At 47.8% G+C, this 24,899-nt stretch overlaps 1 protein-coding gene across 11 annotated transcripts in view; it reads right to left on the bottom strand.

Annotated features, from left to right (window-relative positions):
* The window catches only part of FRYL (FRY like transcription coactivator), a 2,496,013-nt gene that overhangs the window by 625,918 nt on the left and 1,845,196 nt on the right, over positions 1-24,899 (bottom strand). The window lies entirely within an intron of this gene.

Genomic DNA, 24,899 nt, shown 5'->3' with positions numbered 1-24,899 from the left:
AAGAGGAAAAGACATATGAGAGAAGGAGAGACAAGTAATGAAAGAATGAGACCAAGAAAACCCATGAAGCAGGAAAGCCACCACAACATCTCTCCTTACCATAAAATGTCACCACAACACATCTCCCCTTAACACAAAAACCAAATTCTAAATAAAACGTGGCAATAAAATAAATAATGTATCATTAGAAAGCAAATTAGTCGAAAGCAGATAGCCGTAAATAACACCAGGATGAAACTAAACATAATTTTCAGATGTTCGGTTAAAGAAATCTTTTTTTAACCTCTCCTTGAAGCTTGAGGACTAATTCTACAATGTCTTCAATACAACAACAAAAGAATGCTCAGTACTAGAATATGGTGAACCATTTTTGTCTCCAAATTACTACAAACCTCCTCAACGTTCAGATGGTTAAAATCTAATAAAAAACTTAAATCTCATGACCCACATTTCCAAAGGATTTGGTCTTTAGCCTTAATTGGGGCAACCCACTGAGACTCCACTAATGATTAGATATAAGTTGATCTAGCCAGCAGGACACACTTCTACAGGGCAGAAAACTAAATCCGAGAGGCTCGCTTGGTATATGGTGCTCACTTATGTAAGTGTAGGACCCTGCACTAATCTAGAAAACCCGTATGGTGATTTTAGATGTCTTAGACAACCTTAGAAAGCTCTCTAAATGGTAGCTGTGGAGAGAAGCCTTCAGGATTAGTCCAGAAGGAGTGTAAAGCAGGTTGTTTTCCAGTACTTCATCTTAGGGTATAGGTTAAGTGAAAAAGAATCACACAAGATATTTATTAAAAATATGCATTTTATTACAAACACTACACAACACCTTGTATTATCTCCTACGAGGAGATACAAACACAATATACACACTACTTAGGAAATAGAACACTTAAGTAGCACAAATACACAGTGGTCTCCAGGGGGATACCAAACCATATACTAAAATAGTGGAACGAGAACCACGACATAAGTAAAGAATGGATCCAGAAGACATAGAAGAGCCAGGAACCCAAGTTCCCACCCAAGGTGAGTATCTAGGAACCCCAGGGAGGTGGTGGGCAGAGTGGGAACACAACCGCATGCTCATTATTAGTCAATAGGTAAGTCACGGTTCCAATTTTAAAGACAAGGACCCTATTCAGCTTTCCTTGAAGAAACCCTGTGGAAGATGGAAGTTTGGAGAGTCACCCCACCCGTGGATACCCCAGGAACTAGATAACCTACACTAGGGAGGACGTGTGCATAGCAGGACTTCAGGAAACATGTCGCTGGAGAAGAAGATGAAGGAGTCCGGGGGAACCCAAAGGTGGATTCAAGATGAGGGGTACCTGCAAGCAGAGGGGACAGACCACTCCCACAGAAGGGGTCCATGGGATTGGTAAAAGGCAGAGGGAGCAAGGGAATGAAGCTACAAAACAGTGTAAAGAACACACACCCCTCTGCTCCAATATTTACTTGAATTGGGGCGAATACGTCACCGATAAAGTGAACTAGGTCCAAACAAACATCCTGTCTTCCCAAATTTGCTACGTGCACATAAATTGAAATATTTCTTTATTGTTAATATTTAATCAATGTGTTACAAAAAGAGATCAATAGATTCAATCACAGAAGATTAATATCATTTAATATCATGAGGCACACACATTCATTCTGTCTAACCAACACACAGCCACATACTCATCCATACTACAAGTCATTCAACATATGCACAATCATTAAACAGCAATAACAATAGTCCAAAATCATCAAAGGTCTTCCCTGGAGTCAGTTCACAAAAGTGCAATACAATGACAAAGTAAGCAGTTGTGTATCGGGAGTATACAGTCGTTTACTCCTCCTGCAATTCAATATCACAATTTTATTCCTCTTGGGGAGATAGAGATAGGGGAGACACAGGGCTCCAGCGCCGACGCGCATTTCGGTGTCTGACCCTAATTTGTGTCACACCTTCATCAGGACGAGGCCAAACAGAGTGGGACTCATGAAGACAGGAACCGGTTAATTATCATACGGCCTTGGTCGTGGGGTGGAATATATAGACAACAAATTAGTGATGGGAAAGGCACTCCTTAATATCAATAACAATAATCAAGTTCGGCTTATACTAAATGAACAAAATCTAACATGCGTGCTACAGAAGGAGATGCTGTGTCCAAACTGCATCAAAGAATTGAACATACACTGAAATCAAGCGTGACCGCTTGCCCTCTGTGCACTGTTGCAAGTCCACAATGGGAACTTCTTCACTGCATTCCTCAAATGTTAACTCAAATTATAAGAAATTGTATCAAGCAACACACTACAAATTATTCTTCTGTTTTCATTTTCATAATTTTACTGACAAGTCATAGTAATCATCATGGCACACACTTCATGTGCAGAAAACCATTGATACATACATTAAATCAATCCAAACAACAATATTTCATCATGAGTGTTTGTGTTACAACAAAAAAAACTGGTCGTTTTTCTTGCCCAATGCATTTCGGGCCACCCGGCCCTTCGTCAGGGGCGGTACCTAAAAAAGCAAAAGAATAATTTCTGTCACTGAACTGAAATGTGGTTCTTCAAAATGCATAGTTCATAGCTAGTCACTGTGTGCATTGTGGGTACTGTGAGATATTTTTAACCAATCTGTAAATAGTTCAACTCCCCGTTTTGTTAAATCATACTCACTTCAAGCCCAGCAAATAGTGTGTATGAATGGACGTGTTCAAATGTGCCAGTATAGGGAACCAAATCCGCTGCTCTGTGAGAAGAAAGAATACGCCTCAGTCATGTTTCTAGCAAAGTGCTTGCAGAGAAAAAAAGGAACGCGACATTTTTCCCTCACTACTTACTCGCAAAATATGTGCACCATGTGGGGATGCGGATTCTAACGAGGACTGCTGGTCTGTCTGTACAATAACGTGAAACGCGGGAACTGCTTAATGTTCCACTCTGACCGAAGCGTGGAGAAATCTATCTGAAAGGCAAAAACAAGATGGTCGTGTGCTTTAAACTCCGTTACTTCCCTCAGCAGGGACATTTCCAATAAAACGCTCGTTCTTAAGTAACCAGGGGGAAACCCAAGTCTGTCACTATGTCTACTGGAAACAACAAAACGCACCTTTATAATTGCTGCTGCGGGCAAGAATAGTTCACAAGATTGCGGCGTAACTCTGTCAAACCAGGTGGCGAAGTAAACTACAAAAGACAAGCAATACGTAAGCTGAACTGAACGTCGCGGGTCAAAGCGATATCAGGGTTATCCCGGTGCAAGCAATATCTACCTTTCTCTTCCCTGCCACAAACTTCAAAATTCACGGGACGGCCCTCTCCTCTTCCTCGTGATCCCCGATGCTCGGTGAACAACCATGTTTGAAACGCCGCCTCTAATACTACTGGGCGCTATAGTGACGTGGTTGCTGCGCGCAACAGCACTCAAAATAAACGACGGACTTGGAGGCCAAAACGTGTCATACATATATACGTCCTGCATGCGCCATGTTGGTATGGTGCTAAGTGTAAGCATAAACATTACAGAAGTGATTTTAAAAAAGACCACAATGCTGTACAAAGCGGGAAAAATTCAAAATAACTTTCAACAAAAGACATTGACATATGTAAAATGTGCCTACAGCGTTCTCATTTGTGCTAATATCAAAGAAAACAAATAAAGTCTGCTCGATCATTGATCCCTTTGGGATCTTGTGTCTGTAACTTCCTGATCCAAAAAATTTCTCGCTGCAGTAATGTCTTAGTGAGACTTTTTCCGGGTGTAGGGGTAACCATTTCGAGTATCTGGAATTTTAACTGGGCGATAGTGTGTCTGTTTTTGTCCCAATGTACTGCCAGGCTGCTGTTTGCATTCTTATTGCGGATAGTGCTCTTGTGTTCTGAAATTCGTATTTTTACTTTTCTCTCCGTTTTTCCCACATATAATAATCCGCAGGGACATTTGATGGCATATATTACATTTGCAGAATTGCAGTCCGCATTAATCCTAGTGGGGATGGTTTCGCCAGTATGTGGGTGTTTTACAGAGTCAGTAACAATCACATTATTGCAATGAATGCAGTTTTGGCATTTTCTCATTCCTTTCAAGTTTCCTGCATTTTTCACAGTTTTAGCCTTCAATAGTTCTTTGATATTACGTGACCTTTTGTAGGCAAAAATGGGTTTGTGTATGAACAACCCTTTAAAATCAGTCTCATTACTTAACAGTTCCCAATGAGAATTAATGCTCTTCTTAATTTCTTGTGAACTTGTTGAAAACTTAGACACAAAAACCTGGCGGTGTAATTGATCTTTGGTTGTTTTGAGCAAGAGTTTCTCCCTTGGTAATTTGTCAACCTTGTCCTTAGCTGTCTGTAATACAGTAACCGGGTACTTTTTGGATACGTATTTACTATAGATGGTATTTATATTCGTCTGCAAAGTCTCCTCTTGAGAACAAATTCTTTTTGCTCTTAACATTAACGAAAATGGCAAGTTGTCTATCAAATTCTTGGAGTGAAAGCTGTTATATGCAAGAGCAGTATTTTTATCTGTGGCCTTGTGGTATACCTCAGTTTCCAAAGTATCATCACCCAATTTCACTAATACATCCAAGTATGGGATGGCCTTTTTGTCAATACTGTGGGTGAATTGGATGTTCTCGTCATGTGAATTCAACTCTGTTATTTTCTGTTCCAACAATGTTGTAGAGTTCTGCCAGATCAAAAATATATCGTCTATGTAACGACAGTACAGGACTGTGTTATCAGTCCAGTCTCTGTCAGTCATTAAAAATTGGTCCTCAAATATTGCCATGTAAGTATTCGCGTAGGCAGGTGCCCCCGAAAAACCCATGGAGGTACCTTTGTTTTGCAAATAGAATGTGTTGTTCCATTGAAAGTAGCTGTGGTGAAGACTGAAGTGAAGAAGTTCCAATAAAAAAACTTTGCTCACTGGAAGGTTCTCTTGCTTCAACAATGCCCATTCAACTGCCTCAATTCCCTCGGAGTGTGGAATCGAGGTGTAGAGGGCTTTGACGTCTAAAGTACATAAACACATCCCTGGTTTGATGACAACGTTGGATAATTTTTGTAAGAAGTGTGTAGTGTCTTTCGTATATGAATACCATGCCTGTACAAAAGGCTGCAAAAAACGATCAATGAACTGCCCCAGAGGTTCGAAAATGGTACCGCACCCAGTTACTATTGGGCGGAATGGTGGATTGAGAAGATTTTTATGGACTTTTGGTAGCATGTAAAGACCCGGTTGTTTTGGAAATGATACTGTGAGAAACTGTCTGGTTTTGGTGTTAATCCATTTCATTTCCTCAGCTGCATCTTAAAATTTTTTAAGAGTTTCTTGCAACTCCTTAATCGGATCTTTATCAAGTTTCAGATATGTGTGGACATCAGATATGTGCTCAATGACTTTGGTTTCATAGAATGACCGATCCATCACCACTATAGCCCCACCTTTATCAGCTTGTTGGATGAGTATCTTGGGGTTTTCCGACAATTCTTTTAACGTGTCTCTCTCATATTTAGATAGATTGCGATAACATTTTTTGTTGGTTTTGATATTCTGCAAGTCTTTCAGTACAAGATTCTCAAAAGCATCCAGAATCTTGTGGGATGTTGGTGATTGAAAGGTAGATTTTGGTCTGAACTCCAAGAACTCTGGAGGATCTGAAGCAATTTCTTGATCTGGAAGATTGGAAAAAAAGTATCTTAGACGCAAAATTCTCATGAACTTAAAAAAATCAATTTCAATTTCAAGTGAATTTGTTTGGTAGGTAGGTACGAAGTTCAATCCTTTATTGAGAACTTTGGTCTGTTGTGCTGTGAGATCATGTTTGGAAATATTAATCACTAGGTTGGACGGGTACTCCTCAAGTTGGGTTTTGTTACCTCCTTTGCCTCTCCTGGTTTTCCTTTGGTTTTTCCTGGTGGTTGGGTGGTTTCCGCGTCCTGGGCGGAAAAAGACGTTTTGGAGGAAGCTGCTCCTTCACTTTCTGCGGTGTTTGAGGCACTTGATGTCGTGGGTACTATTGTAGGAGGTGCCCTGTTAATGTTGGTGTCTCCTTCTATGGCTACACTTTCTTGGGAAGACGTGTTGGGAGTGCGTTTTATGAAGGTTCTCCTCTGCGCGTACACCTCCGCCCACGTGTACACCTCATTCAACTTGTACCCACCCCAATCTAAGAATGTCGTTTGATGCCATAACCAGTTTGACGGACAACCGAGCTAATATTTTGGCATACACCAATGAGCAAGCATCTGAAATTTATTCCCTGATCCATGATGTTAGGTCCTTCAACGTGCAGGGAAGTAGCTTGTCACAGCAACTAAAACAGTTGGAATTTTTAACAAAGAGACAATTAAACCAGCGCCTCCATGCGTCCACCCTTGTGCAATATCATCGCGCCAAGAGGATTCCAAGGGGTCTCGGAATGCCCATTAAACCCATGCTTGTTCGTTTCTACTGAAAAAAGATTTTATGGACCGCTGGTATGCAGTGTTGAACAAATGCTCTCTTGACTTGATCCTTCTACTATTGGAGGAGTTAGCAGTAGCAATCAAGGACATTACTGATGAAATATCGCTTATTGAATCAGATCTACAAACCAGAATGGACTCTGATGATTGGTCTAAATTCTTGGAAGAAATGAACGCTAGGATGGACAAACACTCGAAAGAAATCCAAGAGGGTAAACTGAGGAAGTACAAACGAGACACCCTGGATTACAAGTTGAATGAGGTGTACACGTGGGCGGAGGTGTACGCGCAGAGGAGAACCTTCATAAAACGCACTCCCAACACGTCTTCCCAAGAAAGTGTAGCCACAGAAGGAGACACCAACATTAACAGGGCACCTCCTACAATAGTACCCACGACATCAAGTGCCTCAAACACCGCAGAAAGTGAAGGAGCAGCTTCCTCCAAAACGTCTTTTTCCGCCCAGGACGCGGAGACCACCCAACCACCAGGAAAAACCAAAGGAAAACCAGGAGAGGCAAAGGAGGTAACAAAACCCAACTTGAGGAGTACCCGTCCAACCTAGTGATTAATATTTCCAAACATGATCTCACAGCACAACAGACCAAAGTTCTCAATAAAGGATTGAACTTCGTACCTACCTACCAAACAAATTCACTTGAAATTGAAATTGATTTTTTTAAGTTCATGAGAATTTTGCGTCTAAGATACTTTTTTTCCAATCTTCCAGATCAAGAAATTGCTTCAGATCCTCCAGAGTTCTTGGAGTTCAGACCAAAATCTACCTTTCAATCACCAACATCCCACAAGATTCTGGATGCTTTTGAGAATCTTCTACTGAAAGACTTGCAGAATATCAAAACCAACAAAAAATGTTATCGCAATCTATCTAAATATGAGAGAGACACGTTAAAAGAATTGTCGGAAAACCCCAAGATACTCATCCAACAAGCTGATAAAGGTGGGGCTATAGTGGTGATGGATCGGTCATTCTATGAAACCAAAGTCATTGAGCACATATCTGATGTCCACACATATCTGAAACTTGATAAAGATCCGATTAAGGAGTTGCAAGAAACTCTTAAAAAAATTTTGGATGCAGCTGAGGAAATGAAATGGATTAACACCAAAACCAGACAGTTTCTCACAGTATCATTTCCAAAACAACCGGGTCTTTACATGCTACCAAAAGTCCATAAAAATCTTCTCAATCCACCATTCCGCCCAATAGTAACTGGGTGCGGTACCATTTTCGAACCTCTGGGGCAGTTCATTGATCGTTTTTTGCAGCCTTTTGTACAGGCATGGTATTCATATACGAAAGACACTACACACTTCTTACAAAAATTATCCAACGTTGTCATCAAACCAGGGATGTGTTTATGTACTTTAGACGTCAAAGCCCTCTACACCTCGATTCCACACTCCGAGGGAATTGAGGCAGTTGAATGGGCATTGTTGAAGCAAGAGAACCTTCCAGTGAGCAAAGTTTTTTTATTGGAACTTCTTCACTTCAGTCTTCACCACAGCTACTTTCAATGGAACAACACATTCTATTTGCAAAACAAAGGTACCTCCATGGGTTTTTCGGGGGCACCTGCCTACGCGAATACTTACATGGCAATATTTGAGGACCAATTTTTAATGACTGACAGAGACTGGACTGATAACACAGTCCTGTACTGTCGTTACATAGACGATATATTTTTGATCTGGCAGAACTCTACAACATTGTTGGAACAGAAAATAACAGAGTTGAATTCACATGACGAGAACATCCAATTCACCCACAGTATTGACAAAAAGGCCATCCCATACTTGGATGTATTAGTGAAATTGGGTGATGATACTTTGGAAACTGAGGTATACCACAAGGCCACAGATAAAAATACTGCTCTTGCATATAACAGCTTTCACTCCAAGAATTTGATAGACAACTTGCCATTTTCGTTAATGTTAAGAGCAAAAAGAATTTGTTCTCAAGAGGAGACTTTGCAGACGAATATAAATACCATCTATAGTAAATACGTATCCAAAAAGTACCCGGTTACTGTATTACAGACAGCTAAGGACAAGGTTGACAAATTACCAAGGGAGAAACTCTTGCTCAAAACAACCAAAGATCAATTACACCGCCAGGTTTTTGTGTCTAAGTTTTCAACAAGTTCACAAGAAATTAAGAAGAGCATTAATTCTCATTGGGAACTGTTAAGTAATGAGACTGATTTTAAAGGGTTGTTCATACACAAACCCATTTTTGCCTACAAAAGGTCACGTAATATCAAAGAACTATTGAAGGCTAAAACTGTGAAAAATGCAGGAAACTTGAAAGGAATGAGAAAATGCCAAAACTGCATTCATTGCAATAATGTGATTGTTACTGACTCTGTAAAACACCCACATACTGGCGAAACCATCCCCATTAGGATTAATGCGGACTGCAATTCTGCAAATGTAATATATGCCATCAAATGTCCCTGCGGATTATTATATGTGGGAAAAACGGAGAGAAAAGTAAAAATACGAATTTCAGAACACAAGAGCACTATCCGCAATAAGAATGCAAACAGCAGCCTGGCAGTACATTGGGACAAAAACAGACACACTATCGCCCAGTTAAAATTCCAGATACTCGAAATGGTTACCCCTACACCCGGAAAAAGTCTCACTAAGACATTACTGCAGCGAGAAATTTTTTGGATCAGGAAGTTACAGACACAAGATCCCAAAGGGATCAATGATCGAGCAGACTTTATTTGTTTTCTTTGATATTAGCACAAATGAGAACGCTGTAGGCACATTTTACATATGTCAATGTCTTTTGTTGAAAGTTTTTTTGAATTTTTCCCGCTTTGTACAGCATTGTGGTCTTTTTTAAAATCACTTCTGTAATGTTTATGCTTACACTTAGCACCATACCAACATGGCGCATGCAGGACGTATATATGTATGACACGTTTTGGCCTCCAAGTCCGTCGTTTATTTTGAGTGCTGTTGCGCGCAGCAACCACGTCACTATAGCGCCCAGTAGTATTAGAGGCGGCGTTTCAAACATGGTTGTTCACCGAGCATCGGGGATCACGAGGAAGAGGAGAGGGCCGTCCCGTGAATTTTGAAGTTTGTGGCAGGGAAGAGAAAGGTAGATATTGCTTGCACCGGGATAACCCTGATATCGCTTTGACCCGCGACGTTCAGTTCAGCTTACGTATTGCTTGTCTTTTGTAGTTTACTTCGCCACCTGGTTTGACAGAGTTACGCCGCAATCTTGTGAACTATTCTTGCCCGCAGCAGCAATTATAAAGGTGCGTTTTGTTGTTTCCAGTAGACATAGTGACAGACTTGGGTTTCCCCCTGGTTACTTAAGAACGAGCGTTTTATTGGAAATGTCCCTGCTGAGGGAAGTAACGGAGTTTAAAGCACACGACCATCTTGTTTTTGCCTTTCAGATAGATTTCTCCACGCTTCGGTCAGAGTGGAACATTAAGCAGTTCCCGCGTTTCACGTTATTGTACAGACAGACCAGCAGTCCTCGTTAGAATCCGCATCCCCACATGGTGCACATATTTTGCGAGTAAGTAGTGAGGGAAAAATGTCGCGTTCCTTTTTTTCTCTGCAAGCACTTTGCTAGAAACATGACTGAGGCGTATTCTTTCTTCTCACAGAGCAGCGGATTTGGTTCCCTATACTGGCACATTTGAACACGTCCATTCATACACACTATTTGCTGGGCTTGAAGTGAGTATGATTTAACAAAACGGGGAGTTGAACTATTTACAGATTGGTTAAAAATATCTCACAGTACCCACAATGCACACAGTGACTAGCTATGAACTATGCATTTTGAAGAACCACATTTCAGTTCAGTGACAGAAATTATTCTTTTGCTTTTTTAGGTACCGCCCCTGACGAAGGGCCGGGTGGCCCGAAATGCATTGGGCAAGAAAAACGACCAGTTTTTTTTGTTGTAACACAAACACTCATGATGAAATATTGTTGTTTGGATTGATTTAATTTATGTATCAATGGTTTTCTGCACATGAAGTGTGTGCCATGATGATTACTATGACTTGTCAGTAAAATTATGAAAATGAAAACAGAAGAATAATTTGTAGTGTGTTGCTTGATACAATTTCTTATAATTTGAGTTAACATTTGAGGAATGCAGTGAAGAAGTTCCCATTGTGGACTTGCAACAGTGCACAGAGGGCAAGCGGTCACGCTTGATTTCAGTGTATGTGGAATATATAGATACATATAGCAATGGAGGACACCCAACAGATCACCCGAAATGGTAAATGTATGGAACAAATAGATGCAAACACATAGGGAATGCACAATGGGCGATGGGAATCTACTGTATCCTCAGTAGTGCACGCCACGCTGTACAAAACCCATTTGGGGTGGCGTCAGGTAGTTAAGAACCTTCAGTAGATCGAAAGTCAAGAATAAGCAGATCGGGGTCCGGACGACGTGGAGTCCTCACGCCCGTGGTGACCAGCAGATGTGGCTGAACGAACGTGTCGGGCCCCCCTTCCGTGGCCACGAAGGGGACGAAAAACAGAAGTGGCAGTGTGCGTGGTGGTAAGGTCCAAGGACTTGGCCGTAGCCCAGGAGTCCTTAAAGCGCTCCAGCCCAAGATCTGCTTTGTCGCAGAAAAGGCGACGGCTATAAAAGGGCATGTCCATAAGGGAGTTTTGGACATCCCCAGAGAAGCCAGCGGACCGCAGCCAGGCGTGACGACGGAGTGCCACAGTTGTGGAAATCGCTCTGCCTAGCGAGTCCATGGTATCCAGTCCACATCGTATGGCGAACTTCGCTGCATCCCTCCCTTCAGCAACAGCCTGGGAAAGCAGTGTCCGGGCCTCCTCCGGTCACTGAGGCCGCACTAGTGCAACCGTATCCCACACAGAGTGGGAATAACGGGCCAAGAGGCATTTGGTGTTCGCCGATCGCAGCGCTAAGCTGGCAGATGAAAACAGTTTCTTACCAAACTGCTCCAGCTTCTTGGATTCCGTATCTGGAGGGGCGGTAGGGGATGCGCTCTGGGAAGTTGAGGCCTGGATAACCAGACTCTCGGGGGTGGGTGGACAGAAAAGCAGAGTCGCCCGGTGACGTCTGGCCACGTTCCTATCCACATAAGCCCCTGTGGTGGGACTCTACCAAGTGCCCATAAGAACGTCAGTTAGTGCTACATTGAACGGCATCAGAGGCTCAGATGAGCTTACTGCCAGCTGGAGCACCTTAGTGAGGAGGTTAGTCCTCAGGGTCACCACAGTGAGTTTGAGGTTAAGGGCCTCCGCTCCCCTACGCAAAACCACACTAAGTCGCTCCCTCCTCCGAAGCCACCGAGGGAGGAGACAGGAAGCCAAGGTCAGGCGATTGGTCAAGACCACTGGCATCCCTCAACTCTTTTGCCCAGTCCTGATCCAACACATACTGCTGTGTGAGAGGGTCCTCAGACCCCTCCCAGTCCTCCCCTTCCTCCATGGCCTGAGGAACAGGTAGAAAAGATGGAGGTGAATATAGGGATAGAAATCCCCCATCTGCGTCGGAATCGGCGTCGAACGCAGCCGGACCGGTGCCGTGTTCAGTTCGGGGTGAAACTGGGGCCAACGACGTCAGAGGGACCGGACGACATCACAGGCGGAGGAGTCATAAGGTTAACCGGCGTTGACCGGGATCCAGGTCTGGATCCAAGGGGGTCCTGCAACGCCGAGGCAGACCGGGGGGTTGGGGGGGGACGGACGGTCCAAATAGGGCAGCCATGGCTGAAAGTAAGTCTTGCACCTGGGCTGGAGGCGCTCCTGGACCCGGAAAGGGTGGGTAGGCCGGGATTGACTGCACAGGCTCTGCCAGAGCCGTGGGGGTAGTACTGCTCATACCCTCAGCCGCGTGACAGGCGAGGGGAAGTCGGAGAATGACGACGCTTCTTCGAGTGCCTCGACTTACCTGAACCAGAGTGCGAGGACTTGGAACCCAAACAATGGATGATGGCAGCTCCGCGACCGGTCCCTCGACTTACTCTTCGACCTGGACCTCGAATGGCGCGGAGCAGACTGTCAGGCTTCCAGCAACTTTCGGGACCGCTCCCGCAAAGTTTTTAGCGCCATGGCCTGACAGTTGGAGCACAACCTGGGGTCATAGTTGCGCTCCAGGTAGTAGAGACACACGTCGTGGGGGTCCGTCACCGACATCATGCGGCGACAAGCTCCGCAGGACTTAAAACAGGCAATCCCTACTCTGCACCAGGAGTCTATAGACTCTCAAAAATGGAGACAAAATATTTAAAAAAAACTCAGTAAAAAATTGACAGGGGGTACTTGCTCTTCTCGGTTATGCGCTTGCTGGCGCGGAAAAAGAAAGAACTGACGTCAGCACGCGAGGGCGGCATCTAAGTAGCTGCCGCGATTTCATCCCGGCAAACAACGCCAAGGACGGACACGGAGCAGCACGACGCGACCTTCCGACGTGTAGGGGTACTGCAGGTGAAAACTTTCTGGATCCAGGCTGATACCGGAGGGTAATTCGAAGGTAAGGAATCTATCACAATGTGTTTCTTTTAGATACTCCGTTTAAAATAACTAAATAAATAAAATAACACACAAAGAGCTGGTCAGCAGATCTAAACTCCTTCGTGCAGACAGTGTAAAACCTAACAGCTCTTCTGTGGTCTACCCAGAGTAACCTCTACTCTTGCTTGGTGGAATGAAGGAGATATTAGAAGGTAAGGAGGGTAACGGACAGAGATGGAAAAGACTCACCACCTTGATAAGGAAGCAGCTTTCATTCTGGTGACCAATTTTTGTGGGATGGAGCCGTTAAGGCTGGGGCCTTAACTAAGTAGTCCCAATGGCGGGAGAGAACTTGCCCCCAACGTCGGAGCCACACGGGGCTCTAGAAATAACCTTGCCCCCTCTGGGAAGTGATAGCGCCATGCAGCCGTATCCCCTGCCCAGCCATTACTCACCGGGTTCCACAAGAGGTCACCGCACTGCTCGGATACACGGGATAGGCAGGAGAGCCCCCACCTCTCCACGGGGACTCTCTCCGTGTGTGCCTCACTGGCCGCGGCAGCCTCGCCCTTCACAAGGGCCCCCTCTGGACCCAGGACTTTTCTCCAGCACTCGGGGGGGCGGCGTAGGCTCCCGTCCTCCCGTCCACCCCCTCAGCTACAATGAACCTTCCCTCCGGCCACGAGCCCTACCGCTGCCAGGCAACGCCCCGCGCTGGATCCTATCCCAGCGCGGTGTTGCTGGTGACAGCACGAGGGGTAGGCTCCCTCGGAGTTTAAAAATACCACGGGATTGCGGGGTGGCCACCCGCCTTAGTCTATACAAGAAAGGAAGATGCAGGGTGGCACCTGCTGAATTAAAATAACAATAAGCGGGGTGGCACCCGCATGGGAGTTTAGCCACAGCGGGGGAATCCCTTGGCAAACAATCGCAGCTCAGTGCTGCCAGGTAGAAACCGGAGCTCTTTTCCCCAGAGCAAAATAAGGCGCTTTGGCGCCAAATAAACCAGCGCTCTGCAGGGGAATCTTATGTAAAGCACTCCCAGGGTGCCCAAAGTAGCATAAGAAGTCCGGGGGCAAAGAAGGTGGAGCACAGCAGCTCCCAACAAAGGAAAGTCCTCCAGTATGCAGGGCATACAGGGGCTGGGCAGGGCCCAGGTAGGCAAGCCTTCCCCTGGGCCCCTCAGCAGCAGCACGCCTCTGGTAGATTCAAGTCCGGAAACAAGAACATTTTCATGAGGTCACAGCCCCTCTTTTATACAGAGAAATCCTTTGTTTACAAAGGTGCAGGCAAGGGGCGAACCAGATACAACTGGTTCCTGAGCACTTTATTTTGCTCAGCCCCTCTGCCTATTCACAGGATGGGTCAGGGACATCAGACACACCACAGGGGGTGGAGCCAGCATTGTGAGGGGAAAGCCCAGCCCTATTCAGGTCCCAGGTGCACTCCTCCCCGGCCATCAACATGCAGATCTCCCATCACCACCGGGGCAGACACATCCTGACTCCCGGAGCCAGACACACCAGCCAGCTCCAGCCAATCACAAGCCAGACAGCCAATTCACATAAATTACACAGACATGCCAACTTCTAGAAGTGGCACTTCCACACTAGACACAATAACGCTGCACACATCATCGCGCAGCATTTATTCACACGAGTCCGCACATACCAAACTCGCACCTGCACTCCCCACGCATCAGGAACTACCAGGGACATATACATTCCCCATGCATTCCTATGGGAGGGCAGGCCAACCTCACTACACGCACGCACTTTACCCTGGGACACAGTGGTAAAGTGCGCAGAAGCAAAAAATCACTAACACCAAGTCACAATTAAAAGCAAAAAGTTTAGGGGTGAACCTGCCAGAAGGGCCAAGTCCAACACTCTCTTTGTGAAAGTGTGGGCAAGCAGTTAGGTTTATACACAGGGTATGTTAAACATTTAAGTTCGCGCTATATAAAACTTTATATATATATATATATTTATTGAATTCACTCAATCAAGGATGATGGCACACACTGAATTTAGACCAATTAGTTAAGTATAAAAAGATATACTTCTATTTTATTTTGTAGAACCAAGCAGCACTTGGCACATGCACGTAAAAAATACTTTCAAATGCAAAGCTGTAGACAGAAATGCAATTGTTGATTGTATTGGTATCATTTACAGGTGGGTATTACTTTTAAAACTGTTTTAAATAGTCAGATTACTTTTGATTACTCTTGGATTACTTTTCAGTTACTTTCGGGATTTGAAGTGATATGCCGAGATATCACACAGCGGTTGTTGCAACTTACAGGTAAGTACAACAATTCTTAATTAAAAAACAGATACTTTTGTTCCCAAAGGTCCAGTTTGGCACTCAAATTGCACCACCAGCGGCACTAGGGCCGACAGGTGTAGAGTTCAGCGGCTCAATGGTAGCCAACGGGGCAAAGGGGGCCTTCGGTCAGGGATTGCTCACAAGCAGGCCACTTAGCTTTGGGGGCAAAGCTCCTGCTGTAGCGATCAGCACAGCAGGGGCCAACAAACCGCACAGGAGCTGCACCACCAGCGGAAAATGGGCAGCCGGATGCAGAGTGCCAAGGAGACATTAGGGACCCAGTGGAATCCAATGGAGATCTCCAGTTCGGAAAAGATGCTGCGGGCTTGGTTAGCAAGGCTTCCTGAAGGCAACCACCAGCTAGGGAGGTAAGTTGGGTTCTTGGGGGATGCCTGGACACCATAGGCTATGGGGCGTTGGGTGGAGGGGTATGTCTTGACGTCAGGTCTTCTTACCAGCTCTGGTCGGGCGGGGACCCTTCAGGTTGAGGCAGCAGGTGTCGACTTGAAGCTTGAGGGAGAGTCTTTAAGATGGATACAAAGCAGGTCTTCCGGGCTCTGGGGGACTTGGACATGCCAGGGTGCCGCTGTATTACAGCAAACAAATGATGGACAGAATGCTGACAATGCAAACATTCTCCCCCAGTCAAAAGACCTGGGTTAAATCAATTGTTCTTTTGCCCACTATGCCACCCCAGTTTGGACCCAGCCATACACAAATCAGTCTTGACCCAGTGCCCCATGCGAACAGTCCAGACCGAACTGCCAGGCCAGGTCCTCCCTGGAACGGAAACCAGCATCCTGGGACCGGTTTCAGGGTATGTCACCCTTCTTCAGCCAGGCTAGCTTGAATCCAGTGGCACAGTGAGCAAGAGACCCACGTCTGGGCATACCCATCCCACTTAGGGCGAAAAGTGTTACAGCAAACAAATGATGGACGGTATGTCGACAATGCAAACATTCTCCCCCAGTCAAAAAATCTGGATTAAATCCATAGTTCTTTTGCTTGCCCACTACGCCCCCAGTTTGGACCCAGCCATATGCAAATCAGTCTTGACACTGTGCCCCATGGGAACAGTCCAGACCGAACTGCCAGGACAGGGTGCCGCTGCAGGCAGGTCAGAGTTGGGACAGGCTGGTAGGGCTGGGGACAAAGCTATTGGTGTCCTAGTCTTCCTGGGTCAGCACAGCTCTTTGGTCTTTCTTTCTTCCTCGAATCTGAAAAGGCAAGGTTCAGGGTCACCGCTAAATACTAAATTTAGGGGCATTTCCAGGGGTGCGCAGGTCCGGACCAAATGTCCCTCAGGTCGAGACCAATGGGTCCCTTCCTTGGGGTAAGTACATCCACTATTATGCCACCCTCCAGTGGGAGGGGGCATAAGCCTCTTCCTAATTGGCTGGGTTACCTTATCTTGAAGATGGAGGGGACTGAGATGTAAGCATCACCTCGCCTTTCCCACCTGAAGGGTGGTGTTGGCAAAGATGGGGACACCTCTCCTCCCAACTCTTGTTTTCTTGCAGATTCTTCTGCTTAAAGTGGGAGTTCAGAACAGGGAGCAGCCAGTTGCTGGGGGCAGCAAAAGGCAGGGACAGCTTACAAAGGCGGCAAGGTCTTTAAAGATTCCCCTTCATGGAGCCAGCCCATCCTGGGGAAGGAGGCATGACACCTCGGCCTAGGATGGGCTTTGTTTCTGGACGCAGCAGAGGCACTTTGCCCAGAGATCCAGAAACTCGTGTGGAGGTGTCAAATGGCGGGCAGCCAATCAGGACCACCACTGCTGGTTGTTTTTCAGGGGGCATCTCTAAGATGCACTCTGTGTGATTCTACATTAAATCCCACACTGGCATCAGTGAGTGTTCAATAGTGCTGAGAAGTTTGCTACAAAACTTCCTAATGTTCAGTAAAGCCATTATGGAGCTGTGAAGTTCGTAATGACCAACTCCCAGACCATATACTTTTTATGGCACACAATGTCTAAGAATGGACTTAGACACTGTAGGGGTACAGTGCTCATGAAACTGTGCCCTTACCTGTTGTCTAGTGCACCCTGCTAGCTGGGTGGCTTACCTAGGCCACAAACAGTGGATTGCAGGCATGGCACACAGGGATGTGCACCATGTCAACTTCACTTTTCTCTGCACTAAAACATGCAGCCGGCAATGTCAGTGTTTGGGTGTGACGGTGCAGGGCCTCTAAGGGTGGCACAATAGGTGCTGCAGCCCTTAGAGGCCTTACCTAGTCACAGTGCCCTTGGTACCCATGGTACCTTTTACAAGGGGCTTACCTGTGGCCAGAGATTTGTCAATTGTGGGTACAAAGGTACAGGTTTGGGAAATAACACAGGCCCTGGGAGACTGATTGGTAGGTACCCAGGTCACAGCAAGTCAAAGTGAATCATATGTCAGGCAAAAGGTTGGGGGTAACCATGCAAAAAGGGCACTTTCTATAACACATCAAGTAGGTTCAAACCAAATGAAGGCCCCTTTGGTACATAAATGGTTTGGGAGGAAACAAAACACTGAATACCTTTCAGAAAACATGTCACTATGGGTCACTTAATCAGGGAGGGGTATAAGATTTGTTTTTGTTTTTATTATCTGTGTAAAAATTGTAGTAGTTATTACATTTTTTGTTCTAATTTTGTGTTTTTAGTTCCATAGTGGGATGTGGGTGTATAGGGTGGGAAGTTATTTAATTGCCTCAAATTGTAAAGCGCTCTGATATCCTTCGGGATCAAGTTCGCGATATATAGATATATATATATATATATAGATATATATATATATATATATATATATATATATATATATATATATATATATATTCGGCAACCGCAAGAAAGCAGAGATGGCTGAAAGATACCCACTAACTGTGCCAGAGCAAGTTCTTTCTGGGTTAAGGACAAAACAAATAGCAACACTTCAGACAAGGGTGAAGAAAGAGGGTCAACTTGTTTTTTAATGCACCAAGCTACAAACTTGTCCCAAAGGAAAGCATATACAGTTTGTTTATGGATGCCTGGCTGCCAAGATAACCTTACAGACTAAAGGAGGGAAATTGAAGACTCAACTCCCGCCACTCAATCTTCACGCCTGAAGGGGGAGCGTGTGCATGTTTGGGTGTAGAACCACGCCCCTGTTGTTGAACAGGAGATCTTTAAGAAGGGACAGCCTGATCTGGGGACCATGCTCAGGAGTTTTAGATACCATACTGTCTATGCTCAATCCAGAGCCAATTGGATTTCTTGAGCCCTAATCTCTTTCGGAACTTGGGATGCACCTGAGGGGGGCACTAGTGAGGCCAAAGAAGAGCAAAGCAAACAAAGTGCTTGTGGCCGACCACAAACTGCAGGTAAAGTCTGAGTCAGCAGGACAGGGATGGGGAAATAGGAGTTCTGCAAGTCCAACCATAAAGTGAGGAAACAGGCTTTTTGCAGGCGTATTCCCAATTTGTACGCTGCTATAAGGGAGGCTCCTTGCAAGCACTCCAAACTTTTCTGTGTGGGTCAGACTCCTCCCACACTGGATTGGCCTTTGCGTGTGTCTTTCAATAATGAAAGCAAGCAAATGACCAAAGAGGGATGCATATCCCACCTCTCCTCCAAAGGTTCACCTCCACTGAGTTTTGCTCTCAGGAGCGAGCAGCAGCACGCAGGCTGGCAGCTTCATTCCTCCCTCGCCGTGGATCAGGTTAATAATTAAACACAGTGCGGTCGCTTTCACTTCAGCGGCTGCGTTTTTTTTGTTTGTGATGTCTGTTTCCTCTCCGTGGTCTCCTCGCAACTCATGAGTGCACGGTGTGAGAAGTAGGCCTGGCATATGATGTCCACTATTCTAGTGGGCACCTTGCACCAGTCCAAACGACCCTTAGTGATGGTAGGTTTAGACAACCTTTATAGAAAGCTATCCTACTGGTAGCTGTGGAGAGCAGCCTTCAGGCTAAGTCTTGAAGGAATGTAAAGCAGCTTGTTTTACAAGTCTATAATCTCTTGAATGGTTAAAGGAAAGAGCACCACACCAGATATATATATAAAATATGTGTATTCATTCTACACACCACCCCTCTAGTCTCTTTATTAGGCTAGAGGCAAAAGTACTATACAAGAACTTAAATAGCTCACAGTAAATTAGCACAGTATACGTTTTGCCCTAGGGGCCTCACAAACCATATACTAAGAAAGTGGTAAAAGAACCACGTGAGGGATAGAAGTGCGGCCTAGGGCCTGTAGAACCACTGGGGCATCCAGGAACCACTGAGGTAGGGACGCAGGAGACCCACAGGGGGCGTGTGCAGTGTCTAAACACAGCCGAGAATCACCATTGACTTCTATGGCGAAAGTTAAAGTTACAAAGTTAAAGTTTAGGGACACTTCGGAGTGGACTACGGTAAAACCCTTTCAGTACTGGACACTTCAAGAGTCAAGACCCACGGGAGCACCGAAGTACTCGTGTTATCTCACCCAGGGAAGCCGGGTGCATAGGTGTCTTTTCGTGTCGGGTTTCGTCGTTGATTCCAATGGAGAGCTGCAAAGAAGTGCAGCAGGCGTCCAGGAGAAGTGTGTCTGGATGGATCCAAGGGTGGATTGGAGATCTGAAGAACCTGAAAGCAGAGGGGACAGAGTCTGGGTCACTAGCCAGTGACAAGGATGGTGACAAGAAGATGCCAGCTGATGTCGGGTGCTTTAGGGTGAAGTAGGTGAAGCTTGACTCTTCAGCCACGAGGTCCAGGAGGCGTCGACGACAACCAGGAGCTGGATTTGAGCTGTCCCACGTCGGATGTCGAGTGCTGCAGCGTCGGTATCCGATTGGACCCAAAAAGCCTTGGCAACAGCAACCCACACAAGATGACACGATTGGCTTCGGTGCAGACCAGCATGGTCTGAGGGACTCGCCCTTTCGAGGGGAGTCAGGGCATGCCTGGAGCAATCAGGGAAGCCCGAGAAACAAAGTAGATTCCTTCATGGGGACCCACTAGCCAACGGACTAGTGATCGCAAAGGCACCTCGAGCTGAAATGCTGAATGCGGGCTCACGGAACACTTGTGTATATATAATAATACTGTACTATAAAGAATTGTGCGGACGTTTCCCTCGGGAACACTACTACCTAATTCTGCTGAACACTCGTGGAGTGTAGGCCCACAATCTGCGATGCAAAAGGTGCTCAGGGCTTGGACTACAAGTCGGCCAATGCACATCTTTAAGAAAGCTCGGGAAGTCGATGCACTAGCAAATGTGCAGGATGTCCAGGAGTTCCGGTCCCATGTCTCTCGTGATAGCTACAGGTCTCAGCTTCGCTGGGGATTCGTGTCAGCCTCGGAGATGTCTGGAAGTCCGTGTCATGTGTCGAAGATTTTTTGGGACCTGGCGGGAGCTTCCAAAATGCAGACCGGCAAGATGCTTCTTTGGTGTCTGGTTGAACAGGCGAGTCACTCCTTGACCCCAAGGGAGATTTCTTCCCTCTTCCAGTCGATATGGAATGTCGAAGGTCCAAGATTTAAGTTTCAGGGTTTCGTCCAGGGTAATCTAGTAAGTCCTAGTGACTGGGTTCCTACACTTATACCAAGTTTAGGGGTTGGACCTATGGGAGGACCTCAGGAGGGGGTGGTTACACCCCTTCCCCTTTGTCCAGTTTCACGCCACAGCTGGGGCTGAGTGCCCCAGTAACCGGTTTGAACTGGGAAATGCATGGGAAACCTGGTGTGCCTCAGGCAGTGTCTGAAAAGCATTCACTGAATGCAACCCACCCTGCCCCATTACACTAAAGCCTATCTGGGGAGGTGTTGGCACCTCCCTGGACAGGAAACCTATTGTCCAGGCCGCCCCTGCCGGAGTTTCGTCCAGCAGCAGGAGGTCAGACTCGTGTCTGTGATAGCAGCATCCATTTTGTGATGCTGAGGCTCTTTTACACTTCTACCGGGTTTACCAGTGTGTACAGGTCTTCTCCCTCTAGAAGAGTGGAATTCTACCCCCGCCGCCAGAACTGTCTGTGGGATGGGGGTAAAGTGTTTGACACCAAACAAGACATGTTTTGATGAAACAATTCCAAAGTTAGCATTAACCGCGAGGATTATAATGCACTTAAGAGTATATGGTATGGCTATATCATAGAACAGCTATAAGGAAGGGATTCCGAAAGCTGCAGAGGGGCTCAGCTCATGCTAGGTCATCCTTTCACACAAAACCAAGCACTCTGCCTTCAGGATTGTCAAGGCCTGCCGTAGGAGTGACTTAAAGGTTACTATGTGTCTATATATATATATATATATAGGTAGATATAATCAATCACTCAATCATGCCATTTGTATAGCGCACTACTCACCCGGGAGGGTCTCAAGGCGCTTTGGGGGAGGGGTATGCTACTGCTCGAACAGCCAGGTCTTGAGTTGTTTCCTGAAGGCGAGATGGTCCTGGGTCAGCCGGAGGTGGATGGGGAGGGAGTTCCAAGTCTTGGCAGCCAGGTAAGAGAAGGATCTTCCTCCGGCGGTGGCTCTTCGGATGCGTGGTACGGCTGCAAGGGCGAGGCTGGTGGACCGTAGCTGGCGGGTGGGCGTGTAGAAGGTCAGGCGGTCGTTGAGGTACTTGGGGCCCAGGTCGTGGAGAGACTTGTGTGCGTGGGTGAGGAGCCGGAACGTGATCCTCTTGTCGACGGGGAGCCAGTGCAGGTTCCTCAGGTGGCTGGAGATGTGGCTGCGTCGGGGGACATCCAGGATGAGTCGGGCGGAGGCGTTCTGGATGCGCTGGAGTCTTTTCTGTAGCTTGGCTGTGGTTCCGGCGTAGAGGGCGTTTCTGTAGTCCAGTCGGCTGGTGACGAGTGCCTGGGTGACAGTCTTCCTGGTCTCGGTCGGGATCCAGCGGAAGATCTTGCGAAGCATACGCAGGGTGTTGAAGCACGATGAGGAGACGGCGTTGACTTGTCTGGTCATCGAGAGGGAGGGGTCCAGGATGAAGCCCAGGTTGCGTGCGTGGTCGGTTGGCTTGGGTGCGGTGCCCAGGGCTGGGGGCCACCAGGAGTCGTCCCAGGCGGAGGGCGAAGATCCGTCTTGTCCGAGTTCAGTTTCAGGCGGCTGTCCTTCATCACTCGGCGACGTCTTTCATTCCTTCGTGTAGGCAGGTTCTGGCGGTGTCGGGGTCTCTGGTGAGGGAGAGGATCAGCTGGGTGTCGTCGGGGTAAGAGATGATGTTGAGGTTGTGCTGGCGTGCCATGGCTGCGAGAGGTTTCATGTAGATGTTGAAGAGGGTGGGGCTGAGTGAAGATCCTTGCGGGACGCCGCAGATGACTTCGGTGGCCTCGGAGCGAAACGGGGGGAGGCGGACTCTTTGTGTTCTTCCGGCGAGGAACGAGATGATCCACTCCAGTGCCTTCTCTTGGATACCGATGTTGCTGAGGCGCTGGACTAGGGTGCGGTGGCAGACCGTGTCGAACGCAGCGGAGAGGTCCAGGAGGATGAGGGCCACTGTTTCCCCCTTGTCGAGCAGGGTCCGGATGTCGTCGGTGGCTGCGATGAGGGCGGTCTCGGTGCTGTGGTTGGCTCTGAAGCCGGACTGCGAGGGGTCGAGGGATCCGTTCGTCTCGAGGAAGGCGGTCAGCTGTCTGTTGACGATCTTCTCGATGACTTTAGCAGGAAAAGGAAGGAGCGAGATGGGGCGGAAGTTTTTGAGATCGGTGGGGTCCGCTGTAGGTTTCTTCAGGAGGGCGCTGATCTCGGCGTGCTTCCAGCTCTCCGGGAAGGTGGCGGTGTTGAAGGAGGCGTTGATGATGTTCCGGAGTTGGGGTGCGATGGTGGAGTCGGCCTTGTTGAAGACGTGGTGTGGGCAGGGGTCGTTCGGTGATCCGGAGTGGAGGTTGTTCATCGTGCGGGCTGTGTCTTCGGTGGTCACCGTGGTCCAGGTGCGAAGGGTGGCGGTGGTGGGTGTTGGTTCGACGGTTGGGTGCGTGGGTGGGGCGCCGAAGCTGTTGTGGATGTCGCGATCTTGCGGTGGAAGAACGAGGCGAGGGAGTCGCAGAGGTCTTGTGACGGAGTGATGTCGTTGGTGCCGGTGCTGGGGTTGGAGAACTCCTTGACGATAGTGAAGAGCTCTTTGCTGTCGTGGGCGTTGTTGTCCAGTCGTTCCTTCAGGGATTTCTTCTTGGTGGTGCGGATGAGCTGGTGGTGCTTGCGGGTAGCGTGTTTGAGGGCTGTCATGTTGTCGGTGGTCCGGTCGAGGAGCCAGGCTTTCTCGAGGGTGCGGCAGGTCTTCTTGGAGTCCTTGAGGTCGTCGGTGAACCAGGATGCCTTCTTGCTTCTGGGTCTGCTGGGAGGGTTCTTTAGTGGCGCGAGGTCGTCGCCGCAGGCGGTCAGCCACTGTGTGACGTTGCGGGCTGCTTCGTTGGGGTCCGTTGTGATGGCGGGTGGGCTCTGGCTGAGGGAGGTGGTGAGCTGGTCTGCGGTGATCTTGCTCCAATTCCTGTGAGGTACCTGTTGCGGGTGGTGATGGGTCGTGGATCTTTTGAAGCTGAAGTGGACGCAGCTGTGGTCGGTCCAGTGGAGTCCGGTGGCGTGGCTGAAGGTGATGTACTTGCTGGAAGAGAAGACGGGATCAAGCGCGTGGCCGGCGTAGTGGGTGGGGGTGTTGACCAGTTGCTTGAGTCCGAGGTTGGCGAGGTTTTCCAGCAGGGCGGTGGTGTTGCGGTCCTTGTTGTTCTCCAGGTGGAAGTTGAGGTCCCCGAGGAGGATGTAGTCAGTGGAGGGGAGGGCGTGCGGGCTGATGAAGTCTGTGATGTCTTCGCTGAATTGTGTGCGTGGTCCCGGGGGTCTGTAGACGAGGGTGCCTCTGAGGGTCGTCTTTGGGTCGGTGTGTATCTGGAAGTGGAGATGTTCGGCTGCGGCGAAGGAGTCGTTGGCGTCGGTCGTGATGCGGATAGTGTTCCTATGGACGATGGCGATGCCACCTCCGGTCTGGTTGATGCGGTTCCTCCTGATGATCTTGTACCCGTCCGGGATGGCGATGGCGATGTTGGGTGCAGAGGAGGCGTTCATCCAGGTTTCCGTGAGGAAGGCGACGTCCGGTGATGTAGCGTCGAGGAGGTTCCAGAGTTCTACGGCGTGTCTGTGGACGGAGCGGGTGTTGATCAGGATGCACTTGAGGTGGTTGCTGCTGGTGTTTGTCTTGGCGGGTGCGGGGCAGGTTCGGAGGCAGGTGAACTTGCAGGTGCAGCAGGTGAAGGGTCCACGGGTGCGTCTCGGGGTGGCTCGGCAGCAGGCGTGGGTCCGGCCGGCATTGAGTGCGTTGAGAGTGGCGGCGTCGTAGGTCAGTCGGGTCGTCTTGCATCGGCGGGGAGGGCCAGAGGTCCTGGCGCTGGGCGCGGGCCAGGCGCGGACGGGCGCAGACGGGCTTACCTTTGGCACACCTTCGGCGCTCAAGCGGCGCGCGTCCGCTGCGCGGTCGTTCTGGGGGCATCATAAGTAAGGAGCCGGGAGGGAGGAGCAGCTGGGTGGCGGGAGCGGTGCGGCGAATGGAATCACAGGGGGGCGGGGCCGCAGGGAGGCAGCGGTGGGAAATTCCAAGAAGCAGCGCGTAATTCCCAGG

The sequence above is a fragment of the Lissotriton helveticus genome, chromosome 2_2 (genome assembly GCF_964261635.1).
Source record: "Lissotriton helveticus chromosome 2_2, aLisHel1.1, whole genome shotgun sequence".
Classification (NCBI taxonomy): domain Eukaryota; kingdom Metazoa; phylum Chordata; class Amphibia; order Caudata; family Salamandridae; genus Lissotriton; species Lissotriton helveticus.
Note: the sequence above shows the minus strand (reverse complement) of the source record. Positions and strands in the feature narration are given on the sequence as shown.